A 6,000-nucleotide genomic window follows, 5' to 3' on the forward strand; every position below is an offset into this window, starting at 1 on the left:
GTTAAATTTAAAAACTTTCCTATTGACTTCCAAATATGAAAGACGAAGATCTAGGTCATTTAGTCTTCCTCCTTCTCGTCTGTTCCCAGCATTTAACAGTTCATTTTCTTTAAAGATTTTTCTAGTGTTTCTCTTTGTAGCTTTAAATGCTATTCTATTTCTTGTCCCACTGACTTTCTATGTATTTTTTGATACCCTGTTTTGATAGAAAGATATCTGTGAACTATCTTTTCCTCCACCTTTTCTCCAACTCTCTCCATCCTCTCTTCAGTCACCTACATGTTGGCATTGCCAAGGTGTTTACATTTACATTCTGTCCTGAAACCACAAGCAAATGTACTTTGTCCACAAATTGATAGTAAACATTAAAAACAACAAGAAAAACCTGTTTACATTATTATGAATATATAAATTTTGTTCTTCGTTGTATTGAACAGCATGCCTGTATTACATTTCTTTCTTTACATGTTTCACCTCCTGATCCCAAAGTCATTGGTAGAAGATTTGTAGCATACAAGTTAAAGCATTTTATTCCATTTACTCAAACAACATTCTACTTTGCTTCCTAGTGGGACCATTGTGCTCCTTCTCTTTTGTTTCTTTCTTTTTCTTGGAGTTTCTAATTTTTTTTTAAATTTTAGTTTGTATTTTGACCTTTAAGACACCACCAAATATGTCCAAGTTATCTTGTGAAGATATTTGTCAGTTTTTCTACTCAGAATCTAAACTCTCTCTGTACGTGTGGGGAATTTTCTACGGGATAAGTCTTTGGAGGTCAAAGCCCAAGTGCCTCTGTTGGAGGCTCAAAATGCCTACAACCCACTTTCCTGATCTCCTCTGCATCTAGGCCACGAATGAGATTTACCTATCAGACTTCCTTACTCAGGACTTCGAATTGAGAGCTAGTGACTCACAGAAATGGAGACCATGGAGTATTTGCCCTGGGTGGGATGGTGATGATGGTGACAGCAGCCAGATTATTGAGTTTCTGTGGACTGAGAAACAGTAGTGTGAGGGTCCAGTGTCCAGGGACAATAACAGCAGTGAGACAACTGTTGGTCAGTCTTCCATATCAGTGGGATTGGTGACCCACCAGAGTAAGTTGTGACCTAATTTTGACAACTCTCTGGTTGTTGTTTCGTCACCCCTTCTCTTCTACTTTTCTCAATCTGATACTTCAAACTTGCCAGTCATGAGATGTACATTTTCTGAGTCTGTGATATCTAAAAAACGTTTCTAATTTAACATCCTAGTGGAGTGGACATAAAATTTTAGGTTGATTTTCCTCAAAACCTGAAAGTTGCTTGATCCATCGTTTCCTAGCATCCAAATTTGCTTTTGAGAAGATTGATGTCCATTGTATTCTTTTTCTTTTATAGGTTTTTAAAAATAATAATTTCTGAAAAGGTTGGAGGTCTTTTCATCATCCCTGGTGTTCTGAATTCACGAGACTATGTCTAGATGAGGGTTTCTTTCCATTACTAAGATAGAGTCAGCACTTGATATGTCCTTATCTATTGGAAGATCCCAATATTTTGGTTCTGGGAAAATCTTAGTGATTATTTACTTCCCTTAATTTCCTTAATTCTTTCTTTCTAGGAAGTTTAGAAATCCAATGTGAACTCCCTGGGTGTTTCCTTTCTTTATGTCTCTTACCTTTACTTGATTTGTTTTTCCCTATTCTGCCTGATTTCCTCTATTTTTTGAGAAATTTCTTACACTTAATCTTTTTATGGTTTTTTTTCTTTACTTGGATAATTGTGTTTAATTAACTAAAGGCTTTTCTATTTTCTTATTCTCTGGGTGATTTGTTTTTATAGTAATCAAACCTTGTTTTATAAGTATATTTTCTAATCTCTGAGTTTATTACTTAGGAAGATTTTAAACAATTATCTTTCATTTTATGAATTATTTCTTCTCTCCATATCATTTTGTTGGATTGCTTGGGTTCTGGTAGTTCTCCTCATTTACTCTGCTTTTTAGCTGTCCATTACTAGTTACACAGAAGGCTGGGTAATAGGAGTAGTGTTCCTTTGATAAAGTGAAAGTAAAAGTGTATATTGTCAGCAAGCAACACAATTCAAATTTGCACAGCTTTCCTATTTGCTGGCCATATAAAGTCTGTGAAATTATAATTTATGTGTGATTGGAGGGAGGTACTTCTCTGGACAAATATTTTTTATAAGAAACTCAAACACAGAATGGTGTGATGAAGTCTATTGCGTATCCACAACACAGACACAAAAACCAAAATATCTTTTATCTAAGCCAGGCCTCAGGCCCATGATTAAAATGCTCATACTTCCGAAGGGACTGAGAATCATCTTCTTTTCCTACTAACAGATCTCCCCTTATTGCTTCTCTCTCTAGTTACAATAACCTTTTTATAGCCAGCAGTCACCTATCAGCTACTAAAGTTTAAAGAAACTGACTAGATCATTGTTTTTGATAAGTTCTAGGTCACTGACTACTTTGAGAACCTGATAAGAATGTTAGCTCTTTCCCCCAGCAAAATGTATATATTCAAAATTGCTTGCATATACATATGAGGATTTTTAACCCATCCATAGACCTTGTGACCCAGAAGTTAAACGCTCTTTTTGAAGTTCTGTAAAGTCCAAGTTTCATAAATTGGAAAACTATCCATTGGGCAACACGAATATTTAACTATGTCAGAACGGGTCCTGCTATCAGCATTACCCTGAGAAAAGTGAGCAAAGAAGTCTAATAATATCACTCTATCAAAAGATCTTCTGTTGATAACGTAAGTTAAAAAACAAACCAAAGGCCTAGGACAGAAGATTTAGAAATTCCACCCCCCCCTCCCGGATAAGGAAATCTAAGCTATGTGACAATATGCTTCCAAATTAGTTCCCAGACTGATTTTGTGCCTCTAGACTAAGAGGAAACCAGTTTTATTGTCTGTTGACACAAGGGACATCTCTCTGGACTTGGTGTGAACACAGGGCTGGATTTGGTTCACAGAAGAAGCTATGTAGGTGAGGAGCCAATTTCACAGAATCACGGTGGGTCTGACCCAGCTTACTATTCTCTCTGAACTCTTGTCCCTGTCTTGTCCTTCTGAAGAGAACATTCAACCTGGTCTGCCTTCTACTCTTTGGATGCTGAGAGATGGAGCCTTGCAGCTTACCAACATGCAGCTTCACAATAGGGAATTGCATCTAGGTCAAGAGTCACTATTATCCTTACAGGTAATATCAGTGGATGTAATTTCTCTTCTTGGAGTTTGTGTCAAGGCAGCAAGATGGAAAACAGAAACTTGATACTGAATGTCCTTGCCTACTTTCCCTCCCACCTGGAGGAATGTGTGTTCTAAAAACTACCTAATATTGCCATAACTAACACATTGTAACTTTTGTATGGAGAAGTCCATGACCTTTGGAATTGACGCAATTAGGAGGAACCACTAACTAGTTATGATAACACATTTTGAATTGCTAATAAAAAAGCCCATACAATCGTACTTTTATTAAGCTGTTAAGTGCTAATTTCACAGCACACACTGCATGTCAGAGCTATTTAACCACTAAGTTACAAAGGTGTCTGGTAGCCTTGGGTCACTGCTGAGTGGCAAAGACAAAGACCTCCATGGGGTTATCTGGCTAGATTTTACCACCTTGCTCAGGACTTGCTTGTCCCAGAACCAAGAGATATTGACCTTTTATAATTGAGGCAATCTCCTCAAAGGTCAGCCCTGACAGAAACACTAATTGGTGTGGTCGGATTTGCTGAATCCCAGGGCCGCGTCAACTCAGAGGAGTGTTTGCCGTTTCCTTTCACCGCTCCGCGGACAGCAGCTCTACTCAGGCCACCTGGGATTTTTATATTACTAACTAAGGGAAAAAAATCTGCCAAACACAACAGCCACCATGCCTTGAGAGGAAAGATTGCATCCATTCCCATCATGGTGTCTGTAGTATTTAGCCCAGTGGCCCAAGTTTCCTAAATATCTGTTGTCTCACTGATTGAATAAACAAATGAATACATGTTCTTACAGTAATAGTTATGAAATGCCTGGAGTCTTCCTAGAAGGGTGTATCAAATGTTACCATTTCCTGAAATCACTGATGGCTCCCAGTGACATGTGCCTGAAGCCAAACAGAGAGGTAAAGCCTATCCTGAGCTCCCTTAGTGAGAGAGAACCTGTTTTGTGCCTTTTTCACCACCGTTCTCAATTTATGTCACGATTCTCATTTTACAGATAGGGAAACTGAGTCTCAGGAAAATAAGAGAACTTTCCAAGAACATATGGGTAAGTATGTGCGGATTTGGAATTTGAAATTCCAGCCTGTCAGAATCTGACATCTAAAGCATCTGATACCACACAGTATGGAGGTAGCCTTCTGAGTGATTCTATTTGTCCCCAAATGCCTCTAACTTCATTCAAAATTCTCCTCACCCACAAAGATGGGAATGATCCTTCTATTAGGCTCCAGTTCAGATGCAGTATAACACTTATCTAAGTGGGCCTATAGCCCTTTATAGCCAGCTCTTTACTGAGTCAAATTTCAGTTAGGATGAACTTAAATGGGGCATGCTCTGGATTAGAGCTAAGGCTGAGCGTGTACAACATGAAATAAATGCTTGAATTTGCAGAAAGCTTCATGGGTATACAATACCATAGCGATTCCCCCACTGCTAGGGCAACAGGAGATCCCAATCCAGTACATCTTCCACAGCCTAATCCTAAAAGTATCCAATATCCTTCAGAGGGAGAGGTCTTGGATAATGGAGAACGTTCCTGACTCTACCTGCAGAATTCCACAAATGCCCTTGGATAAGGTCAGAAGCCAAGATCAACAAAATGCCAACTAGAGGCACTGGACTTAGCCACTCATTCAGAAAACTGCACAGCTCCAAGGGGAAGTGGGGCCCCCAGGTCAGCTGTAGGTCCTGAAGGCTGCTAAGTGGCCCAGGGACTCAGCAAGGCACTCTCCAGAGAGGTAGGTGCAGGTGTCTCATTCAGAGGGAGCTCTTACCTCCCAGACATTCAGCAAAGTATAATGGGAATTCAGGTGCTCCCAGGAATCTGACCCATTAGCTGTCTTCCAACCAGACTGGGATGACTTGGTCTGGTTCCAGTTCAATCCAAATGAACTTCAGTGAACTGTCTTTTTTTCTGAAGATTGCCCATTGCTGTCTTTTACCTCCCTTGCATGCGGCAAGGAGAAATAAGATACTATATGTGCAATGCTTTGAGCTCCTTGGGAAAGCAGCACTCTCTAAGTGCATGATATTAATAATAACAATATTTCTGTTACCACGAAGACAGACTGAGTTCATCTTCATGTGTCCTTTAAAGTCATTTTCCCCGCGGCTGCCTCTTTTGGTAAAATGATTTTGAAGGAGCCATACAAATCTCTAGTTTTAAAATATTCTTTGGGGAAAACACTAGTTAGTCTCCGTATCACCTGGAAGGGGAATATTCTGATATTTGTTTCCTGAAGTGATGGGGCGCTGGCAGGTGGGGAATGGGAGAGCAATCAACCCCCAGGTAACAGAGCTGGAGAAGAGACAATGGTGTGGAAAACAAAAATCCATGGAAGCCCTGCCCCTCCCCCCCTCCCCACCCCCATGGTCAGAATTCTGGGCCCACTCATTGCAGAGCAATGTGGCTGAGTGACAAGAAACACCTTTCTTGGGACTCATGGGACACAAGTGCTCTTGTTTTAAGAAAACAGACCAAGGTTCCTGCAGCCAGGCAGCCACGAGCCTCACTCTATGAGAAACACACCTTAAATACTATTCCCAACATTGGCAAAATACCACGATGATGATGATAACTACCATTTATCAAAAGCCTGCCCCAGTCAGAGACTGAGCCAAACTCTTCATATTTCTTGTCTCATTTTATTTAACCTTCTACACAAAACTACGTAGTTACTATTTTTACCTTTTAAAACTCAGAGATGTTTAGTATCTTCCTCAATGTCACACAGCAACAATTTAAAATTTGACGTGCAAGCTGACAATAATATG

Source organism: Rhinolophus sinicus, chromosome 3, assembly GCF_057876585.1.
Source record: "Rhinolophus sinicus isolate RSI-liver-muscle chromosome 3, RSI-T2T, whole genome shotgun sequence".
NCBI classification, from domain to species: domain Eukaryota; kingdom Metazoa; phylum Chordata; class Mammalia; order Chiroptera; family Rhinolophidae; genus Rhinolophus; species Rhinolophus sinicus.